The sequence below is a fragment of the Ranitomeya imitator genome, chromosome 8 (assembly GCF_032444005.1).
Source record: "Ranitomeya imitator isolate aRanImi1 chromosome 8, aRanImi1.pri, whole genome shotgun sequence".
NCBI lineage: Eukaryota > Metazoa > Chordata > Amphibia > Anura > Dendrobatidae > Ranitomeya > Ranitomeya imitator.
The window spans coordinates 6,707,379-6,732,835 of record NC_091289.1 but is presented as its reverse complement, the minus strand read 5'-3'; the positions used below and the strand labels follow the sequence as shown (position 1 = coordinate 6,732,835).

General features: G+C 51.8%; 1 protein-coding gene across 1 annotated transcript in view; it reads right to left on the bottom strand.

The window, feature by feature from the left end:
- LOC138647266 (contactin-4-like) overlaps window positions 1-24,342 on the bottom strand; it is a 254,562-nt gene extending 230,220 nt beyond the window's left edge. The window contains exons 1-3 of the mRNA XM_069736165.1: window positions 24,182-24,342; window positions 22,872-22,957; window positions 939-1,081 (exon numbers count right to left, since the gene is read on the bottom strand). The gene's annotated coding sequence lies outside the window, so the exon portion shown is untranslated. The remainder of the gene's footprint in view (window positions 1-938; window positions 1,082-22,871; window positions 22,958-24,181) is intronic.
- Between the last annotated feature and the right edge of the window lie 1,115 nt (window positions 24,343-25,457).

Below are 25,457 nucleotides of genomic sequence, written 5' to 3'. Positions count from 1 at the left end.
CAGTGAGACGCAATCCTAGGAGGAGAGCAGACTGTGAGCTCAGCGGCCAAGGACTATTAGAGAGAACTTTATGGTACTTTTCAGCCAATAGAAAAATGGACACAAGCTACTTAATTTGGACGCATTCTGTTTAGATTCCAGGGGGTTTCCTGAGATTGCAATGTACATGTTTGCCAGTGGGGGAGCTACTGAGCAATTGCTTGATACAGGATTACACTCATGCAAACACGGGGAGAACACACAAACTCCTTGCAGATGTCGTCCTTGGACAGCTGAAGTGCTAACCACCGAGCCATTGTGCTGTCTCAACTTACAGTCACATGCCGACTAGCCACGCTCCCTAATTCTCTCAATGTCCAGTGGAAAACTGAGAGAAGCAGGAAGAGAAGATTGTTGTCACGTGACCAAAAACATGAAAATCGCATGAGTGAAATGGCTGGAACAGCGAGCAGAGCTAAATCCTGACAGTGAGTATATTACACGCTATTAGAATTGGCTACAAGGCTTTATTTTATAAATAAGAGGTTTGAGATGAAAGTCTGCAGACACTAAGCTCCTGCAGGCTTTTGAATTCTTACAACGCATGCACTGCACACTTTCAGGATTCTCCCTTGCCGATGACAAGAGTGGACGGTCATGTCAGCACACGTATGAGATTTCAATACTTCTGGCCACATTCCAACTAGACTTGTTCAGCTTCACTCAACTCTTTTTCATTAAGTAAGGCTATGCATGTCTTGTCAGCACGTGACCGCATGTATGTAAATCACCAGCACGAGAGAATCCTGACAGTGTCCAGTGCGCAGTGTGAGAACTCAGAAGTCTGCAGTCACAAAGAATGACTGCAGACTCACCAGAATGCTGGACATCCCCTTTAACGCTCCTAACAAATAAAAATATGAGAATTAGTATCACAAAAACCATGTACATGAAGATACCTTATAGATGAAGGACTCCAGACACAACATCTTTCATTTTATCTTCATTTTGTCCAGACGCCATGATGAATCTTCTCTCCCACAGCCGTCTCCGCAGACTCCCATCTTCTCCGGTCTTGTGCAGCACATCCCCACATGACGCCCTTAAAGAAACCAGAGTCATTATAATGCTCCCGAATAACAATAATTTCCCCTCACTATATTCTCTGCACAAAATATGACCCTCACACTGCCCCTCTTATGGTACATGCCCGCCACACTGCCCTCTCCTTTCTATATTGGGGCTCCTCTTCACTCTGTCCCCCCTATAGGGCCCAGTCTCTATACTGTGGCCCCTCACCACACTCCCCCTCCATGGCTGTGACCTTACACTTTTCCCCCATGCTATCCTGCCACACTACTCAGTCTTTATTCTGTGCCCACTCACACTCCTCCCCATACTGTCTCCTCACATTATTCCCCTTAATAGTCTCTTCATACATTTCCCCTTGCCTCTTCATGCTGTCTTCTCTCACATCCCCTTGTAAACCATACTGTCACCTCACAAATCGCTCTAACTCCCCAAACTGTGTCTGTACCAATCCCCCTCTCCCCATACTGTGTCTGCACCAATCCCCCACTCCCCATACTGTGTCTGCACCAATCCCCCTCTCCCCATACTGTGTCTGCACCAATCCCCCACTCCCTATACTGTGTCTGCACCAATCCCCCACTCCCTATACTGTGTCTGCACCTATCTCTCCCAATCACCATACTGTGAATGCACCCATCCTCCATACTGTTTTCTCATACATGCCCCCCCATCTTCCCACTTGCCCCTCATACAGTGGTTTCAAATCTTTCCCGTTTTCCATATTGTGTCTCCACCTGTCTCTCCATTGCTCCCCAAACTTGTGTCCTCAAATTTCTCCCCCCACCTGTTACACTAAATATTTTCCCCAGAGTAAAACTCCGCCCCCACAGAATAAATCCCCCCCCCCACACAGAATAAATCCCCCCACAGACAGAATAAATCCCCCCACACACAGAATAAATCCCCCCACACACAGAATAAATCCCCCCACAGACAGAATAAATCCCCCCCACACAGAATAAATCCCCCCCAGACAGAATATATCCCCCCCACACACAGAATAAATCCCACCCACACACAGAATAAATCCCCCACACACAAACAGAATAAATCCCCCCACACAAACAGAATAAATCCCCCACACACACACACAATAATCCCCCCCACACACAGAGAATAATTCCCCCCACACACACAGAATAAATTCCCCCCACACACACAGAATAATCCCCCCCACACACACAGAATAATCCCCCCCACACACACAGAATAATCCCCCCCACACACAGAGAATAATTCCCCCCACACACAGAGAATAATTCCCCCCACACACACAGAATAAATTCCCCCCACACACACAAAATAAATCCCCCCCACACACAGAATAAATCCCCCCCACACACAGAATAAATCCCCCACACACACAGAATAAATCCCCCCACACACACAGAATAATCCCCCCCACACACAGAGAATAATCCCCCCCACACACAGAGAATAATTCCCCCCACACACAGAGAATAATTCCCCCCACACACACAGAATAAATTCCCCCCACACACACAAAATAAATCCCCCCCACACACAGAATAAATCCCCCACACACACAGAATAAATCCCCCCCACACACAGAATAAATCCCCCCACACAAACAGAATAAATCCCCCACACACACACACAATAATCCCCCCCACACACACAGAATAATTCCCCCCACACACACAGAATAAATCCCCCCCACACACAGAATAAATCCCCCCACACACACAGAATAAATCCCCCCACACACAGAATAAATCCCCCCACACACAGAATAAATCCCCCCCACACACAGAATAAATCCCCACAACACACAGAATAAATCCCCCACACACACACACAATAATACCCCCCACACACACACAATAATACCCCCCACACACAGAGAATAATTCCACACACACAGAATAAATCCCCCCACACACACAGAATAAATCCTCCCACACACAGAATAAATCCCCTACACACACAGAATAACTCCCCCCCACACACAGAATAAATCCTCCCCCCACACAGAATAAATCCTCCCACACACAGAATAACTCCCCCCCACACACAGAATAAATCCCCCCACACAGAATAAATCCCCCCCACACACAGAATAATTCCCCCACACACACAGAATAAATCCCCCACACACAGAATAAATCCCCCCCACACAGAATAAATCCCCCCCACACAGAATAAATCCCCCCCACACAGAATAACCCCCCACACACACACAGAAGAAACCCCCCTCACACACAGAATAAATCCCCCCACAGACAGAATAAATCCCCCCCACACAGAATAAATCCCCCCCCACACAGAATAAATCCCCCCCCACACAGAATAAATCCCCCCACACAGAATAAATCCCGCTCACACACAGAATAAATCCCCCCACAGACAGAAGAAATCCCCCCCACACAGAATAAATCCCCCCCAGACAGAATAAATCCCCCCCCACACAGAATAAATCCCCCCCACACAGAATAAATCCCCCCACAGACAGAATAAATCCCCCCCACACAGAATAAATCCCCCCCCACACACAATAAATAACCCCACACACAGAATAAATCCCCACACACAGAATAAATCCCCCCCACACAGAATAAATCCCCCCCCACACAGAATAAATCCCCCCCCACACAGAATAAATCCCCCCACAGACAGAATAAATCCCCCCCCACACAGAATAAATCCCCCCCCACACAGAATAAATCCCCCCCACACAGAATAAATCCCCCCACAGACAGAATAAATCCCCCCACACACAGAATAAATCCCCCCCACACACAGAATAAATCCCCCCCACACACAGACTAAATCCCCCCACACACAGACTAAATCCCCCCACACACAGACTAAATCCCCCCACACACAGAATAAATCCCCCCCACACACAGAATAAATCCCCCCCACACACAGAATAAATCCCCCCCACACAGAATAAATCCCCCCACAGACAGAATAAATCCCCCCTCACACAGAATAAATCCCCCCTCACACAGAATAAATCCCCCCTCACACAGAATAAATCCCCCACACACAGAATAAATCCCCCACACACAGAATAAATCCCCCCACACAGAATAAATCCCCCACACACAGAATAAATCCCCCCACACAAACAGAATAAATCCCCCCCACAGAATAAATCCCCCCCACACAGAATAAATCCCCCCACACACAGAATAAATCCCCCCCACACAGAATAAATCCCACCACACAGAATAAATCCCCCCACAGACAGAATAAATCCCCCCACAGACAGAATAAATCCCCCACACACACAGAATAAATCCCCCCCACACACAGAATAAATCCCCCCACAGACAGAATAAATCCCCCCCACACACAGAATAAATCCCCCCTCACACAGAATAAATCCCCCCACACCCAGAATAAATCCCCCCCACACACAGAATAAATCCCCCCACAGACAGAATAAATCCCCCCACACACAGAATAAATCCCCCCCACACAGAATAAATCCCCCCACAAAATAAATCCCCCCCACACAGAATAAATCCCCCCCACACAGAATAAATCCCCCCACACAGAATAAATCCCGCTCACACACAGAATAAATCCCCCCACAGACAGAAGAAATCCCCCCCCCACACAGAATAAATCCCCCCCACACAGAATAAATCCCCCCCACACAGAATAAATCCCCCCACAGACAGAATAAATCCCCCCCACACAGAATAAATCCCCCCCCACACACAATAAATAACCCCACACACAGAATAAATCCCCCCACAGACAGAATAAATACCCCCCCACACAGAATAAATCCCCCCCACACAGAATAAATCCCCCCACAGACAGAATAAATCCCCCCCCACACAGAATAAATCCCCCCCACACAGAATAAATCCCCCCACAGACAGAATAAATCCCCCCACACACAGAATAAATCCCCCCACACACAGAATAAATCCCCCCCACACACAGAATAAATCCCCCCCACACACAGACTAAATCCCCCCACACACAGACTAAATCCCCCCACACACAGACTAAATCCCCCCACACACAGAATAAATCCCCCCACAGACAGAATAAATCCCCCCCCACACAGAATAAATCCCCCCCACACAGAATAAATCCCCCCACAGACAGAATAAATCCCCCCACACACAGAATAAATCCCCCCCACACACAGAATAAATCCCCCCCACACACAGACTAAATCCCCCCACACACAGAATAAATCCCCCCCACACACAGAATAAATCCCCCCCACACAGAATAAATCCCCCCACAGACAGAATAAATCCCCCCACAGAATAAATCCCACCACACAGAATAAATCCCCCCACAGACAGAATAAATCCCCCACACACAGAATAAATCCCCCCACAGACAGAATAAATCCCCCACACAGAATAAATCCCCCCACAGACAGAATAAATCCCCCCACAGAATAAATCCCACCACACAGAATAAATCCCCCCTCACACAGAATAAATCCCCCACACACAGAATAAATCCCCCCACACACAGAATAAATCCCCCCCACACAGAATAAATCCCACCACACAGAATAAATCCCCCCACAGACAGAATAAATCCCCCACACACAGAATAAATCCCCCCACAGACAGAATAAATCCCCCACACACAGAATAAATCCCCCCCACAGAATAAATCCCCCCCACACAGAATAAATCCCCCCACACACAGAATAAATCCCCCCACACACAGAATAAATCCCCCCACACACAGAATAAATCCCCCCCACACAGAATAAATCCCCCACACACAGAATAAATCCCCCCACAGACAGAATAAATCCCCCACACACAGAATAAATCCCCCACACACAGAATAAATCCCCCACACACAGAATAAATCCCCCCCACACAGAATAAATCCCCCCTCACACAGAATAAATCCCCCACACACAGAATAAATCCCCCCACACACAGAATAAATCCCCCCCACACAGAATAAATCCCACCACACAGAATAAATCCCCCCACAGACAGAATAAATCCCCCACACACAGAATAAATCCCCCCACAGACAGAATAAATCCCCCACACACAGAATAAATCCCCCCCACACAGAATAAATCCCCCCCACACAGAATAAATCCCCCCACACACAGAATAAATCCCCCCCACACAGAATAAATCCCCCCACAGACAGAATAAATCCCCCCCACACACAGAATAAATCCCCCCCACACACAGAATAAATCCCCCCCACACACAGAATAAATCCCCCCACAGACAGAATAAATCCCCCCCACACACAGAATAAATCCCCCCCACACACAGAATAAATCCCCCCCACACACAGAATAAATCCCCCCACACACAGAATAAATCCCCCCCACACACAGAATAAATCCCCCCACACACAGAATAAATCCCCCCACACACAGAATAAATCCCCCCACACACACAGAATAAATCCCCCACACACAGAATAAATCCCCCCTCACACAGAATAAATCCCCCCCACACAGAATAAATCCCCCCACAGACAGAATAAATCCCCCCCACACACAGAATAAATCCCCCCCACACACAGAATAAATCCCCCCACACACACAGAATAAATCCCCCCACACACAGAATAAATCCCCCCCACACAGAATAAATCCCCCCACAGACAGAATAAATCCCCCCACAGACAGAATAAATCCCCCCCACACACAGAATAAATCCCCCCCACACACAGAATAAATCCCCCCACACAGAATAAACCCCCCCACAGACAGAATAAATCCCCCCTCACACAGAATAAATCCCCCCTCACACAGAATAAATCCCCCCCACACACAGAATAAATCCCCCCACACACAGAATAAATCCCCCCCACACAGAATAAATCCCCCCACAGACAGAATAAATCCCCCCCACACACAGAATAAATCCCCCCCACACACAGAATAAATCCCCCCACACACACAGAATAAATCCCCCACACACAGAATAAATCCCCCCACAGACAGAATAAATCCCCCCTCACACAGAATAAATCCCCCCTCACACAGAATAAATCCCCCCCACACACAGAATAAATCCCCCCACACACAGAATAAATCCCCCCCACACAGAATAAATCCCCCCACAGACAGAATAAATCCCCCCCACACACAGAATAAATCCCCCCCACACACAGAATAAATCCCCCCACACACAGAATAAATCCCCCCCACACACAGAATAAATCCCCCCACACACAGAATAAATCCCCCCTCACACAGAATAAATCCCCCCCACACACAGAATAAATCCCCCCACAGACAGAATAAATCCCCCCCACACACAGAATAAATCCCCCCACACACAGAATAAATCCCCCCCACACAGAATAAATCCCCCCACAGAATAAATCCCCCCCACACAGAATAAATCCCCCCCACACAGAATAAATCCCCCCCACATGTAATCTCCGGGGTCTTCAGCTCCACACTGCCGCACTCACCACCGATGCTTTTTCCGCTGAGCGCCGGCCAGTGACGTCACAGGATGATCACATGACCCGGTCACATGACCCGAGCACGTTGCTGGCGTCGCTCTGACCCGGCGTCTGGCCGTGAGTGTGGTCGCACAGTGCACACAGGTTCTCCGCCGGCTCCCGGTCCGGTGTGCGCAGAGTGAAGCTCCCGGAGGTGACAGTGCGGAGCGCAACGGCCATTATGCATTCAGCTGGACCCAGGGCTTCCACCAAATGGACGAGCCCCCTGTGTGACCCGCGGACTGTCGGTAGGCCCCATCCCCGGTCGGTAGGCCCCATCCCCGGTCGGTGGGCCCCATCCCCGGTCGGTGGGCCCCATCCCCGGTCGGTGGGCCCCATCCCCGGTCGGTGGGCCCCATCCCCGGTCGGTGGGCCCCATCCCCGGTCGGTAGGCCCCATCCCCGGTCGGTGGGCCCCATCCCCGGTCGGTGGGCCCCATCCCCGGTCGGTAGGACCCATCCCCGGTCGGTGGGCCCCATCCCCGGTCGGTGGGCCCCATCCCCGGTCGGTGGGCCCCATCCCCGGTCGGTGGGCCCCATCCCCGGTCGGTGGGCCCCATCCCCGGTCGGTGGGCCCCATCCCCGGTCGGTGGGCCCCATCCCCGGTCGGTAGGCCCCATCCCCGGTCGGTGGGCCCCATCCCCGGTCGGTGGGCCCCATCCCCGGTCGGTGGGCCCCATCCCCGGTCGGTGGGCCCCATCCCCGGTCGGTGGGCCCCATCCCCACACTGAGGCTATGTTTGCATTTCACTGTATAATGTTGCAGGAATGGTCGGGGGGGGCTGCGGGAATGGTCGGGGGGGGCTGCGGGAATGGTCGGGGGGGGGCTGCGGGAATGGTCGGGGGGGCTGCGGGAATCGTCGGGGGGGGGCTGCGGGAATCGTCGGGGGGGGGCTGCGGGAATCGTCGGGGGGGGCTGCGGGAATGGTCGGGGGGGGGCTGCGGGAATGGTCGGGGGGGGCTGCGGGAATGGTCGGGGGGGGGCTGCGGGAATGGTCGGGGGGGGGCTGCGGGAATGGTCGGGGGGGGGCTGCGGGAATGGTCGGGGGGGCTGCGGGAATGGTCGGGGGGGCTGCGGGAATGGTCGGGGGGGCTGCGGGAATGGTCGGGGGGGGCTGCGGGAATGGTCGGGGGGGGGGCTGCGGGAATGGTCGGGGGGGGGGGCTGCGGGAATGGTCGGGGGGGCTGCGGGAATGGTCGGGGGGGGGGCTGCGGGAATGGTCGGGGGGCTGCGGGGGGCACATTCAGGCCATGGGAATATTTATTACCCAGAACGCCTTCAGGCTTTATCCGGCTCCGTCACTCTGCATCACCCGCTGCTTATAAAGCTTTGGTCATTATATCGCTACAGTAGAGCGACGTATAACTGCCGCCGATGACTGACAGGAGGCGCAGACCGCAGCTTCATCCCCTGCAGTGGGTTACGGGGGGCTGAGGCTCCTCGTCCCATCTCTGCCAAGTGTTAGGTATTAACGAGGCTGTCACATTGTGCAGCGCAGGACGCAGATCCGGGATTTGAGCCTGAGGGGAGCAGTGGGATGTGCAGCAGAGGGATGTGCAGCGGAGGGGATGTGCAGCGGGAGGAGACGTGCAGCGGAGGGGATGTGCAGCGGGAGGAGACGTGCAGCGGAGGGGATGTGCAGCGGGAGGAGACGTGCAGCAGCGGGAGGAGACGTGCAGCGGAGGGGATGTGCAGCAGAGGGACGTGCAGCAGAGGGATGTGCAGCGGAGGGGATGTGCAGCGGGAGGGGATGTGCAGCAGAGGGATGTGCAGCGGGAGGGATGTGCAGCGGGAGGAGACGTGCAGCAGAGGGATGTGCAGCGGGAGGAGACGTGCAGCAGAGGGATGTGCAGCGGGAGGGGATGTGCAGCAGAGGGATGTGCAGCGGGAGGGGACGTGCAGCGGGAGGGGATGTGCAGCAGTGGGACGTGCAGCAGAGGGACGTGCAGAGGGAGGTGACGTGCAGCGGGAGGGGATGTGCAGCAGAGGGACGTGCAGCGGGAGGGGATGTGCAGCAGAGGGACGTGCAGCGGGAGGGGACGTGCAGCGGGAGGGGACGTGCAGCAGAGGGACGTGCAGCGGGAGGGGACGTGCAGCAGAGGGACGTGCAGCGGGAGGGGACGTGCAGCGGGAGGGGACGTGCAGCGGGAGGGGATGTGCAGCGGGAGGGGATGTGCAGCAGGAGGGGACGTGCAGCGGGAGGGGACGTGCAGCGGGAGGGGATGTGCAGCAGAGGGACGTGCAGCGGGAGGGGACGTGCAGCGGGATGTGCAGCGCCTGCGTCTTTCTTTACCCAATTATTTATCTCTTTACACTGGCCGGGGAGGAGAAGTCATTTTCTGCATGAGAACTCGTATCTCCATCTTGCGGACTGTTACACGTACACCGCCATATCAAAATGAGGAAATATCGCACCAAAACCAACATGGTCGTATCATAAAGATGGAAGAGACCCTGAACCTCGGCCTCCTCCATTGTAAGAGAAAGAAATAGCAATGGGTTATAATTATTGTGTCAAATGACTATATAGCACCCAAGGTGGAGCAAAATGAGGGTGTGAATATTTATGCAACTGGAGGGGTCGGACTCATCCGTCCTTCATAGTCCAAGATGACTGTGACTGCAGGGTTAGGGGCGGATCGGTGGCCACGGGTCCGGAGGTGACGGATGAGGGCAATGCTGGCCCTGGAGGATCGCCCACGTACGTGACATAAGATGGGCGAGCTGTCCTAAATGGACACGGCAAACCCTCTACCCTGATCTGCACGCCCCACAGCACCCAAAGCTAAGAATTAGGGGTGTGTATAATTATGCAACTCAGAGAATCAGACTGATGTATGATGTATGACTTCCAATTATCTGAAGTGAGAACATGACAAGTTAGAGTTTAGAAAAGCATTGATGGTCCTGAATAAATATACAGCCGAAAAAGTAATAAAATATATACATGAGGGGGTGTATATTTATGCAACAGCGTGAGGGTTTCGAGATGATGGGCAATGTCTGGTGTTGTTTTTTTTTTGTTTTTTTTAAAGTAAGGGCTCGCACTTATCTGCGTTTAGAAAATCGTTCCAATGTTTGTTCCGAAAAGTCTGATGAGTATCATGCGATACAATGTGACTTCACATAGCATCCGTATAATATCCGTATAACATGCGTATAATATCCGTATAACATGCGTATAATATCCGTATAACATGCGTATAACATGTGTATGCAATGCGTATAACATCCGTATAACATGCATATAACATGCGTATAATATCCGTATAATATGCGTATAACATCCGTATAATATCCGTATAACATGCATATAATATCCGTATAATATCCGTATAACATGCATATAACATCCGTATAATATCCGTATAACATGCATATAATATCTGTATAATATCCGTATAACATGCATATAACATCCGTATAATATCCGTATAACATCCGTATAATATCTGTATAATATCCGTATAATATTATTATTATTATACATTTTTATAGCGCCATTTATTCCATGGCGCTTTACATGAGGATACGGGGCAAATATAGACAAATACATTAAACATGAGCAGATAACAAGGCACACGAGTACATAAGGAGGGAGGACCCTGCCCGCGAGGGCTCACAGTCTGCATATCCGTATAACATGCGTATAACATCCGTATAACATGCATATAACATGCGTATAATATCCGTATAACATGCGTATAACATCCGTATAATATCCGTATAACATGCGCATAATATCCATATAATATCCGTATAACATGCGTATAATATCCGTATAACATCCGTATAATATCTGTATAACATGCATATAACATGCGTATAATATCCGTATGATATCCGTATAACATGTGTATGCAATGCGTATAACATCCGTATAAAATGCGTCGTTAACATCAGCTTTACATACCGCAATTAAATCATTTCCAGCTCGTTTACAGGCTAATAAAACAATCTTAGATATAGATGATAGATACATTTATGGAATAGAGACATATAATCAGTGCAGCTCACTGTACATGTATTTAGCTCATAATTAAACACGTGACAAAAAAAACCGTCATGTGGTTCCACCCCAAATTTTTAATAACCAGCTGAGGGAAAGCAGACAGCTGGGAGCAGATGTATATAGCCTGCGAAAGGGGTAATAAACATGGAGGTCTCAGCTGTTTACGTAACCTTCACTGGCTATTAAAATTGAAGAACCCCCCCCTAAAAAAGAGGTGGGGTCCCCCAGGTGACCTTTCTCACATCAGCGCTGCACATGTCTGTGTTCCGGCTGTGCGGAGACATCGCGCCAACACTCAACAAACCATCCAGATGTAGCAGATCTGGAGTTCTTCATGGGACACTATCACATAGGGATTGTCTGCGGACAGGTGAGGAATAGGGAGGTTTATTATTTTTTACTTTACAATAATGAATGGGTAAAAGAGGGTGGGGGGGGTATATATTTAAACAGCTGACATCAACCCCAACACTATTACCCCCACTTGCCACTACACCAGGACAAGTGGGAAAAGCGAGGATAAGATCGAAATTTTATGCAATCGGGGGGTTGCAAACTGACCTGCAGTTCCAGTGCGTTTTAGATAATTGGTGATCGTCCTACGAGAATATTGTCACGTCTAGATGCAGCCAGATGTTAAAAAAAAAAAAAAATCAGGGATCTCATCACAGGGAGGCGACGTCTGAGAGTCACTGGGCGGCAGGAGAGGAGAATTTTCCAATCATTCTGACAGCGCTCAGAGAGGACAAGCGGATCCGAGCGTGGAAACATCTCTAAACTCAATATACATTAGGAGTTAGGAGCTCTGGAGCTGGTTGGGATGACGTGACTTTAAGTCTTAAAGGGGACATGTCATTATTTACTATGTCGCCTGTGTAAAAGCAGGTATCAGTTAGAGCCATCTCCTTCCATCACCAATTTCTTTTCACCTCCCTTTATTTAAAATAAACTCACAGGGTCCCTTTAAGGAGCAGAATAAACTTAGGGGTGTGGCCAGTTGTAACATTGTAACAAATGTATCACTCAGCAGTTACATGTAAACATGTAATAAATCCATCTTCCATTGGTGCAGGTGCCCCTTTTTTTTATGTTTTGGGGGGTTTTAGTAAATTCTATGAATTTCCATACGTTTCCTGACAATGGAAGGAAAACGTCGTGAATGACAAAGTGCCGCGCCGCTCCCTGCAGGTCGCGACATCGCCACAGTCTTCCAATCATCCCGAAGTTTCCTAACAAGATGTCAGCAGGAAATATTGGTTGTCAGTAATTTTATTTATGAAAATTCCAGTCAAACCTTATTTACAAGGTCTGCGAGCAGCGGCCGCAAGATTTATAGAAATAAATTTGCAATAAAGGAAATAAAAGGTTATTAACAGCGAAGCTGAACCCTGCCAACCCCATAAAGCATCTCAGCCGGGATCGGACATCCATCAGGATGTTAAAGGAGCCTTATAATGTGTGGTCAGGAATAGTGAATTTAGCCAGTGTATCCAAGCTCATTAGAGCTGTAGACTCTGTGTATCTAAGTTATTATAAGTCATATGGCTGCCTATCTATTATATCTCGACATTTGTGTGATACTGTCTTCTGAGCTGTGTATCTAATCCTCTCCTGTGTGATACTGACTGCTGAGCCGTGTATCTAATCCTATCCTGTGTGATACTGTCTTCTGAGCTGTGTATCTAATCCTCTCCTGTGTGATACTGACTGCTGAGCCGTGTATCTAATCCTATCCTGTGTGATACTGTCTGCTGAGCTGTGTATCTAACCCTATCCTGTCATACTGTCTGCTGAGCTGTGTATCTAATCCTCTCCTGTGTGATACTGTCTGCTGAGCTGTGTATCTAATCCTCTCCTGTGTGATACTGACTGCTGAGCCGTGTATCTAATCCTCTCCTGTGTGATACTGTCTGCTGAGCCGCGTATCTAATCCTATCCTGTGTGATACTGACTGCTGAGCCGTGTATCTAATCCTCTCCTGTGTGATGCTGAGCCGTGTATCTAATCCTGTCCTGTGTGATACTGACTGCTGAGCCGTGTATCTAATCCTGTCTTGTGTGATACTGACTGCTGAGCCATGTATCTAATCCTCTCCTGTGTGATACTGACTGCTGAGCCTTGTATCTAATCCTCTCCTGTGTGATACTGACTGCTGAGCCGTGTATCTAATCCTCTCCTGTGATACTGACTGCTGAGCCATGTATCTAATCCTCTCCTGTGTGATACTGACTGCTGAGCCTTGTATCTAATCCTCTCCTGTGTGATACTGACTGCTGAGCCTTGTATCTAATCCTCTCCTGTGTGATACTGACTGCTGAGCCGTGTATCTAATCCTCTCCTGTGTGATACTGACTGCTGAGCCGTGTATCTAATCCTCTCCTGTGTGATACTGACTGCTGAGCCGTGTATCTAATCCTATCCTGTGTGATACTGTCTGCTGAGCCGTGTATCTAATCCTCTCCTGTGTGATACTGTCTGCTGAGCCGTGTATCTAATCCTTTCCTGTGTGATACTGTCTGCTGAGCCGTGTATCTAATCCTCTCCTGTGTGATACTGACTGCTGAGCCGTGTATCTAATCCTTGCCTGTGTGATGCTGAGCTGTGTATCTAATCCACTCCTGTGTGATACTGACTGCTGAGCTGTGTATCTAATCCTCTCCTGTGTGATACTGACTGCTGAGCCGTGTATCTAATCCTTGCCTGTGTGATGCTGAGCTGTGTATCTAATCCACTCCTGTGTGATACTGACTGCTGAGCTGTGTATCTAATCCTCTCCTGTGTGATACTGAGCTGAGCCGTGTATCTAATGGTTGATACTTGCACTATATAGCAGTAGTCGGTGCAGGGATCCCGGGGGTGATGGGGTACATGACCGCACTATGTGTCCTGCTCACATCAGACATGGATCTCGGTTCCGGTCTTTGGGTCGCCGCGTTCCTCTTAGTAAATTTGAGCATTTTCCGCCTGCGATCTGCAGTGAGAATCCGGCACATGAAATACCCAAATCTCCCATTTATTTCTAAGTTATCAAACTTTTCATGAGATTATTTCGGTGGCCAGTGGGATTTAGGGACCTCTGCCTCCCACCTTGCAGCCCCCTGGGACCCCCCTTAAGATCTCCTGAGATGTGGACATTCAAGGACAATGCACCTTGTTGTTTCCTAGATTTAAAAATAAATAAATAAATGGAGGGAAAAAAAGATGAAACAAAACAAATCTGTCTCTGGAAAATAAAGGACATTTGGTCACAAAGCAGCGAGGTCTGTGCAGTGATGGTGAAGAGCGAGGAATCTGGAAGACAGAAACATTAAGTACAAAATACGCAGGGAAGGCTTCACACGCCGCCATGTTATCTTCCAATGTTTCTGTTACATTGGAATATGGACAGACAAGTGACAGGAAATCGTTAACAGTCTTCAGCTGCTGTTTGCCAACTAGATGATGCCCAGCATGAAAACAACCCAAGAACCAGCTTGTGCGAAAATATGGGGGAGCACATGGAGCAGGGGCACAAGGAGCGTAGGGAGCAGGGACACAAGGAGTGCATAGAGCAGGGAGATGGGGAGCAAGGGCACGAGGAGTGCGGGGAGTAGGGACGCGAGGAGTGCGGGGAGTAGGGACGCGAGGATTAAGGACACGGGGAGTGCATAGAGCAGGGAGATGGGGAGTAGGGACGCGGGGAGTAGGGACGCGAGGATTAAGGACACGGGGAGTGCATAGCGCAGGGAGATGGGGAGTAAGGACACGGGGAGTGCATAGAGCAGGGAGATGGGGAGTAAGGACACGGGGAGTGCATAGAGCAGGGAGATGGGGAGTAAGGACACGGGGAGTGCATAGAGCAGGGAGATGGGGAGTAAGGACACGGGGAGTGCATAGAGCAGGGAGATGGGGAGTAAGGACACGGGGAGTGCATAGAGCAGGGAGATGGGGAGTAAGGACACGGGGAGTGCATAGAGCAGGGAGATGGGGAGTAAGGACACGGGGAGTGCATAGAGCAGGGAGATGGGGAGTAAGGACACGGGGAGTGCATAGAGCAGGGAGATGGGGAGTAAGGACACGGGGAGTAGGGACGCGAGGATCACGGGGAGCAGAGACACTGGGAATCAGTACACGAGGGGTGCATGGAGCAGGGACACGTGGAACCGGGACGTGGGGAGCAGGGGACTAATCTCAAAAAGCACATGGAAATGGCATGAGGTGCACGGGCATGAGAAGCACATGAAAGATAATGACGCTGACACGTGGGGTGCAGCATAATGGAGCAGACATTTGGGGTACAAGATAATTAGTCACTTTCTCCTTTGTAGTAGACATAGGCAAAATAACTGCATAAATGAAGGAGCACACACAGGGTGAGTACTGGTAACAAGGGAGGTCCACATCAATTAGGAGTGCTCACCTTCAGAGGTCGGGCCAGGTGAGCACAGCTCCACTAATAGTTATAACACGGTGCAGCCTCCATCTTGTGTCCACACCTGAGCTTGCGAAGAACAGAACCAAGTGGTAACTATAATGTATCCAAGTTGGTTGGGTAATTCCCAGCTAAACTCCAAAACTGACCTGGCCCGAGGTGACGGGCATTACTGCTGAAGCACAATCACACGAGTAACGGACCAGGCGGACAAATACCTGAACCCAGCAGATCCCTGTTCAGACTAGGAGTAGCACGCTTCTTGTCTAACTGCTGAGGTTGGCACCCTAAAATAACGCAACGGCGCCCCCACTTGACAGCTTAGCCCCAATGTCCTTAACAACTCCCAGTAGCAATTCCCTAAGGAATAAAGGAATCGCACAATAAGAACATCTGCAGCCAACACAAACCACAGCAAAGTGAAGGAATCCAACAAAGTCTATGACCAGCAGGGAAGGTTTATGGAGCTGCACCCGAAAGCTGATAGGACAAACAGAGTAAATGAAAAACACTTGTTAACTCCAAACCGATAGACACAAAGGCAACAGAACTAATACACAAGAAGAAGAGGTGAATCTGCTGCGGTCAACCCGAAGTGACGCTGACAACAGAACACAGAATCAAGGGCTCAAATCCAGATGCCTGACAATAAAAACATCTTCATTAACAATCTAATTGCAGAATGTGTTTCTGCCACTGGGAAAAAGCGTCCTTGAGCTCAAAAGTGCCTGGTGGAAGGAGATATTTTAAAAAGATGTTTTTAATCACCTTGCACCAGGTCTGTTTAGGTGGGAATTATCCCCCCACTGATCTATGCCCCCATGCGGAGCCTCACATCCCTCCACTGCTGATCCATGCACCCACTGTAGAGCTTCATACTCCACCACTGCTGATCCATGCACCCACTGTAGAGCTTCATACTCCACCACTGCTGATCCATGCACCCACTGTGGAGCCTCACACCCCTCCACTGCTGATCCATGCACCCACTGTGGAGCCTCACACTCCACCACTGCTGATCCATGCACCCACTGTGGAGCCTCACACTCCACCACTGCTGATCCATGCACCCACTGTGGAGCCTCACACTCCACCACTGCTGATCCATGCACCCACTGTGGAGCCTCACATCCCTCCACTGCTGATCCATGCACCCACTGTGGAGCCTCACACTCCACCACTGCTGATCCATGCACCCACTGTGGAGCCTCACACTCCACCACTGCTGATCCATTCACCCACTGCGGTGCCTCACACTCCACCACTGCTGATCCATGCACCCACTGTGGAGCCTCACACCCCTCCACTGCTGATCCATGCACCCACTGCGGAGCCTCACACTCCACCACTGCTGATCCATGCACCCACTGTGGAGCCTCACACGCCACCACTGCTGATCCATTCACCCACTGCGGTGCCTCACACTCCACCACTGCTGATCCATGCACCCACTGCGGAGCCTCACACTCCACCACTGCTGATCTATGCACCCACTGTGGAGCCTCACACGCCACCACTGCTGATCCATTCACCCACTGCGGTGCCTCACACCCCTCCACTGCTGATCCATGCACCCACTGCGGAGCCTCGCACTCAACCACTGCTGATCCATGCACCCACTGTGGAGCCTCACACGCCACCACTGCTGATCCATTCACCCACTGCGGAGCCTCACACTCCACCACTGCTGATCCATGCACCCACTGTGGAGCCTCACACGCCACCACTGCTGATCCATTCACCCACTGCGGTGCCTCACACCCCTCCACTGCTGATCCATGCACCCACTGCGGAGCCTCGCACTCAACCACTGCTGATCCATGCACCCACTGTGGAGCCTCACACGCCACCACTGCTGATCCATTCACCCACTGCGGAGCCTCACACTCCACCACTGCTGATCCATGCACCCACTGTGGAGCCTCACACGCCACCACTGCTGATCCATTCACCCACTGCGGTGCCTCACATCCCTCCACTGCTGATCCATGCACCCACTGCGGAGCCTCACACTCCACCACTGCTGATCCATGCACCCACTGTGGAGCCTCACACTCCACCACTGCTGATCCATTCACCCACTGTGGAGCCTCACACGCCACCACTGCTGATCCATTCACCCACTGCGGAGCCTCACACCCCTCCACTGCTGATCCATTCACCCACTGCGGAGCCTCACACTCCACCACTGCTGATCCATGCACCCACTGTGGAGCCTCACACCCCTCCACTGCTGATCCATGCACCCACTGTGGAGCCTCACACGCCACCACTGCTGATCCATTCACCCACTGCGGTGCTTCACATCCCTCCACTGCTGATCCATGCACCCACTGTGGAGCCTTACACTCCACCACTGCTGATCCATGCACCCACTGCGGTGCCTCACACTCCACCACTGCTGATCCATGCACCCACTGCGGAGCCTCACACCCCTCCACTGCTGATCCATGCACCCACTGCGGTGCCTCACACTCCACCACTGCTGATCCATGCACCCACTGCGGAGCCTCACACCCCTCCACTGCTGATCCATGCACCCACTGTGGAGCCTCACACTCCACCACTGCTGATCCATGCACCCACTGCGGTGCCTCACACTCCACCACTGCTGATCCCTGCACCCACTGCGGAGCCTCACACTCCACCACTGCTGATCCCTGCACCCACTGCGGAGCCTCACACCCCTCCACTGCTGATCCATGCACCCACTGCGGAGCCTCACACTCCACCACTGCTGATCCATGCACCCACTGCGGAGCCTCACACCCCTCCACTGCTAATCCATGCACCCACTGCGGAGCCTCACACTCCACCACTGCTGATCCATGCACCCACTGCAGAGCCTCACACCCCACCACTGCTGATCCATGCACCCACTGTGGTGCCTCACACTCCACCACTGCTGATCCATGCACCCACTGTGGAGCCTCACACCCCACCACTGCTGATCCATGCACCCACTGTGGAGCCTCACACCCCTCCACTGCTGATCCATGCACCCACTGCGGTGCCTCACACCCCTCCACTGCTGATCCATGCACCCACTGCGGTGCCTCACACTCCACCACTGCTGATCCATGCACCCACTGTGAAGCTTCACACTCCATCACTGCTGATCCATGCACCCACTGTGGAGCCTCACACCCCTCCACTGCTGATCCATGCACCCACTGTGGAGCCTCACACTCCACCACTGCTGATCCATGCACCCACTGTGGAGCCTCACACCCCTCCACTGCTGATCCATGCACCCACTGTGGAGCCTCACACTCCACCACTGCTGATCCATGCACCCACTGTGGAGCCTCACACCCCTCCACTGCTAATCCATGCACCCACTGCGGAGCCTCACACTCCACCACTGCTGATCCATGCACCCACTGCAGAGCCTCACACCCCACCACTGCTGATCCATGCACCCACTGCGGTGCCTCACACTCCACCACTGCTGATCCATGCACCCACTGTGGAGCCTCACACCCCACCACTGCTGATCCATGCACCCACTGTGGAGCCTCACACCCCTCCACTGCTGATCCATGCACCCACTGCGGTGCCTCACACCCCTCCACTGCTGATCCATGCACCCACTGCGGTGCCTCACACTCCACCACTGCTGATCCATGCACCCACTGTGAAGCTTCACACTCCATCACTGCTGATCCATGCACCCACTGTGGAGCCTCACACCCCTCCACTGCTGATCCATGCACCCACTGCGATGCCTCACACCCCTCCACTGCTGATCCATGCACCCACTGTGGAGCCTCACACCCCTCCACTGCTGATCCATGCACCCACTGTGGAGCCTCACACTCCACCACTGCTGATCCATGCACCAACTGTGGAGCCTCACACGCCACCACTGCTGATCCATGCACCCACTGTGGAGCCTCACACCCCTCCACTGCTGATCCATGCACCCACTGTGAAGCTTCACACTCCATCACTGCTGATCCATGCACCCACTGCGGTGCCTCACACCCCTCCACTGCTGATCCATGCACCCACTGCGGTGCCTCACACCCCTCCACTGCTGATCCATGCACCCACTGCGGTGCCTCACACCCCTCCACTGCTGATCCATGCACCCACTGCGGTGCCTCACACTCCACCACTGCTGATCCATGCACCCACTGTGGTGCCTCACACCCCTCTGCTGATCCATGCACCCACTGCGGTGCCTCACACCCCTCCACTGCTGATCCATGCACCCACTGCGGTGCCTCACACCCCTCCACTGCTGATCAATGCACCCACTGCGGTGCCTCACACCCCTCCACTGCTGATCCATGCACCCACTGGAGCCTCACACTCCTTCACTGCTGATCCATGCACCCACTGCGGTGCCTCACACCCCTCTGCTGATCCATACACCCGCCACTGTGCCTCATACAATTTCACTACAGTGCCCTGACGCCCCCAGGCTTCGCCACATCACATATAATGTCTTGCATAACTTCTTACATCCAGGATTTTGTGCATTTCTGTATTTCCTGCGTCTTCCTGATCCGCACATATCTAATATTACTATCGCCCTTTTCACAGTCTATATCTATATAACGAGCGGCGGCTTCCCTCAGACGTTACCAGAGCCACCACTCAGGTCAGATGGCCACAGCGATGACCCTGTGGCCGGACACAATGTCCCCATCATCCTCCTCCTCAGCTCATTCACATTAATAATCTGCTTATCCAGAGGGACAATTTCATCAGCGGAGGATCAGCTGCACCACACGTCATATAACAGACTGCGCCTCACACGGGACACAGACCGCTCTATCATTCATCAGCGCTGCTCCAACAGGGGGACGATTTACAGCCCAAGTTATGGGGTCATACAATGCCTAAATGGCATCGAGCGGTGGGCGAAGCCCAATTATCAGTATCACACAGGCCGCAAATATGAGCAAGAGTAAATATTAGCAATACAGTCCCTAAATGACAAATAGTGCTGCTCTACAATCTGAAAATATTTATGCAACTAAATATTATCATACAGTGCAACAATGACATCATAATACCTAGAAGAAAAGACCATGGGAAGATGGAAATCACAGGACCTGCAAAGGATGAAAAATGGAAACTATATTATCACATCTCCTGGATTCTCCAGTCTGGAGTCTGAGCCTCGTGCTGAAATCCCGGGACTTCCAACCTCGGCTGCTGTTACTGAGGTCATTAATGGTCGTCTGAGGCAGGTTCTGCTGCTGAAAGTAAAAATCATCAGGATCCACTGCCAGCAGCTCCTGTGTAATCACCGACCAATGACGTTCCCAATGGAGACAAGTCCGGGGACGCTGCAGCTGTGGGAGACAAGTCCGGGGACGCTGCAGCTGTGGGAGACAAGTCCGGGGACGCTGCAGCTGCGGGAGACAAGTCTGGGGACGCTGCAGCTGCGGGAGACAAGTCCGGGGACGCTGCAGCTGCGGGAGACAAGTCCGGGGACGCTGCAGCTGCGGGAGACAAGTCCGGGGACGCTGCAGCTGCGGGAGACAAGTCCGGGGACGCTGCAGCTGCGGGAGACAAGTCCGGGGACGCTGCAGCTGCGGGAGACAAGTCCGGGGACGCTGCAGCTATGGAGCAGGTGGCTCACAGTAGTGCGAGGAATATGCGGCCTAGGAGTGTCATGTTGAAAACTACTCCTGGAACACTGAAGAAATGGCCGCTCCGCTGGTTTCACCGCCAAATCATTGTAACAGCGAGCTGTTATTGTACCTGGAATAAAGACTAGAGGGGTCTGGGTCCCGTATATTATGCCACATCACACCATAATCTCGGGAGTGAGACTGGTGTGATGTTCCCTCCTGAAGGCATCGTCCTGGTGTCCATGTGAACTCCAGACCAATCTCCAGCTATCATTGCGTCCAATACAAAAAATGGGACTAATAGGACTAATCCCAAGAAGAAAATGGACCTCCACTCCAGCCAGCATTGCGGTCTTGCTCGGCACCATGGTAGCCTTGGAGAGCGGTGGTGTGAGGTTATGAAGAGGCCTTTACGAGGGAATAGGACATCAGTCCTACTGCCGAGACCTGACAGCAGCGGATCTTGATGATTTGTGGTCCCAAGTGCATTCATCAGCAAAACCTTCCTCGGACAACCATCAATAACCCCAGTGACAGCAGCTGAGGCCGGAGCTGCCGGGAATTCTGCACAAAGCTCAGACTCCAGACTGAAGACATCCAGATAGTTTGGAAATGTTGTTTCCATGTTTTCATCATTCCCAGATCAGTGACGTTTCTGTCCGGTGACTTCCATCATTTGTTTTTTTTTTCTCTGTAGAGGAATTTCACTGTTAAGGGCAGGAACAGGTTATGTCAAATATTAGTGTCACGCAGCACACACGTATCAGTGTTACGCAGCACACGCCTATTGGTGTCACGCAGCGCACGCGTATCGGTGTCACGCAGCGCACGCGTATTGGTGTCACGCAGCGCACGCGTATTGGTGTCACGCAGCGCACGCGTATTGGTGTCACGCAGCGCACGCCTATTGGTGTCATGCAGCGCACGCCTATTGGTGTCACGCAGCGCACGCGTATTGGTGTCACGCAGCACACGCCTATTGGTGTCACACAGCGCACGCGTATTAGTGTCACGCAACGCACGCCTGTTGGTGTCACGCAGCGCACGCGTATTGGTGTCACGCAGCGCACGCGTATCGGTGTCACGCAGCGCACACGTATCGGTGTCACGCAGCACATAAATAATGGTGCCATGCAATATCCAAATGAGAGAATCAAACAGTGTGTAATTATTCCCACAGCACCTCCAGAATAACGCCATACAGACCCCAAACTGTGCACGTGTTAGGGTCACACACAAGGGCCCAAATAGCAGTAAATACTCCGTCCACATCATCCAAACAGCAGGAATACGAGGCTGACAGGACCCTGCCACAATCTGAGGGTCACCAAGCACAGACTCACCAATTGTGCTGATCCAGGACAGCTGGACGGTACAATCTGGAGTCGGGTCCAATATTCCCTGCGCCGCCGCTGTTCACAGCACAGACCTAGAAATTATAAAGTTATAAAACCATAAGGTGAAAAAAACGCCAAAACTACTGTAATTCTAAAATGTGAATTACAGAAAGGTCACGGTCAGAAATGAATCCTCCACCCAAATAAAAGTGTCAGGGGCAGGGCTGGATACAAGAGGAAGCACTGACACAAAGTAACGAACCCTGTGCAGTGTCAGGTGCAGGGCTGGATACAAGAGGAAGCACTGACACAAAGTAACGAACCCTGTGCTGTGTCAGGTGCAGGGCTGGATACAAGAGGAAACACTGACACAAAGTAACGAACCCTGTGCAGTGTCAGGTGCAGGGCTGGATACAAGAGGAAGCACTGACACAAAGTAACGAACCCTGTGCTGTGTCAGGTGCAGGGCTGGATACAGGAGGAAGAACTGACACAAAGTAACGAACCCTGTGCTGTGTTAGGTGCAGGGCTGGATACAAGAGGAAACACTGACACAAAGTAACGAACCCTGTGCTGTCAGGTGCAGGGCTGGATACAGGAGGAAGCACTGATACAAAGTAACGAACCCTGTGCTGTGTCAGATGAACAGAAGCAGGACAAGGTAACCTCTGAATGAAGGAAGGACTTCTATTCACTGACAGCAAGCACAGACAGTAAGGAATGGTAAAGGGTCGAGGTGCTGCAGAAGTCTCTGTTGTATAATGTAATAATTTGTAGAAATCTGAGAAATTCAGGAGAAAAACAAAATAACTTGTTCACCCAATCCCCATCATGTTCACCATCTCTGCTGGCTGCCAGTGAATAGATTTCTCATTTACACACAGAGGCCTCAATCCTGATCTGATCGGGCCGTGTGACAGCTGCAGAGCTCGTTACAGTGTGTCAGGCCGCCGGAGGGAATGTCATTGCCCTGGGTTATAAGGGAAGAACATTACAATTAGTGGCAGCTACAACTCCCATCAGGTCCCGGGAGTATTCCCTCCAATCCAGGCACAGGCTGAGCTAAGCCCTTATCAAAACTCAGGAGAAAGATAATAGATCATACAATAGATAGAAAATAGAAAGATAATGGATGGATAGATGATAGATACAGAGAGCTGACAGGACTTATTAGAGAGGTGTCAGGGCTGCCCATTACACCCCCGGTAGGTGACCCATTGCTCGGTGTATATATATATACTTGTCTGCAGGAGGAGCCCCGGGCTCAGTCAGGAGAGCTGCGGACCGTGCAGCAGATGGCACCGGCAGCTCCTCACCTGCAGTCAGCGGCTCCGGGATCCCCGTCCTCCTCCCCGGTGTGTGCTGGGACTGGAGCAGGCAGACGGCGGAGGAGCCGGACCGAGCGGGGCGAACATCCAACGTCAGACAGAGACCTGGTGATGAGCGAGAAAATCCCTCCTCTCACAGCACAGAAGATGGAGGAGGAGAGGTGAGGATACAGAGGAGGAGAGGTGAGGATATAGAGGAGGAGAGGTGAGGATATAGAGGAGGGTACACAGGAGGAGAGGTGAGGATACAGAGGAGGAGAGGTGAGGATATAGAGGAGGGTACACAGGAGGAGAGGTGAGGAAACAGAGGAGGATACACAGGAGGAGAGGTGAGGAGGGTACACAGGAGGAGAGGTGAGGAAACAGAGGAGGATACACAGGAGAAGAGGTGAGGAGGGTACACAGGAGGAGAGGTGAGGATACAGAGGAGGGTACACAGGAGGAGAGGTGAGGAGGGTACACAGGAGGAGAGGTGAGGAGGGTACACAGGAGGAGAGGTGAGGATACAGAGGAGGGTACACAGGAGGAGAGGTGATGATACAGAGGAGGATACACAGGAGGAGAGGTGAGGATACAGAGGAGGATACACAGGAGGAGAGGTGAGGATACAGAGGAGGATACACAGGAGGAGAGGTGAGGAGGGTACACAGGAGGAGAGGTGAGGTGAGGATACAGAGGAGGGTACACAGGAGGAGAGGTGAGGATACAGAGGAGGATACACAGGAGGAGAGGTGAGGATACAGAGGAGGATACACAGGAGGAGAGGTGAGGATACAGAGGAGGGTACACAGGAGGAGAGGTGAGGAAACAGGAGGGTACACAGGAGGAGAGGTGAGGAGGGTACACAGGAGGAGAGGTGAGGATACAGAGGAGGGTACACAGGAGGAGAGGTGAGGTTACAGAGGAGGGTATACAGGAGGAGAGGTGAGGATACAGAGGAGGGTACACAGGAGGAGAGGTGAGGAAACAGGAGGATACACAGGAGGAGAGGTGAGGGTACACAGGAGGAGAGGTGAGGAGGGTACACAGGAGGAGAGGTGAGGATACAGAGGAGGGTACACAGGAGGAGAGGTGAGGATACAGAGGAGGGTATACAGGAGGAGAGGTGAGGAAACAGGAGGGTACACAGGAGGAGAGGTGAGGAGGGTACACAGGAGGAGAGGTGAGGATACAGAGGAGGGTACACAGGAGGAGAGGTGAGGTTACAGAGGAGGGTATACAGAAGGAGAGGTGAGGATACAGAGGAGGGTACACAGGAGGAGAG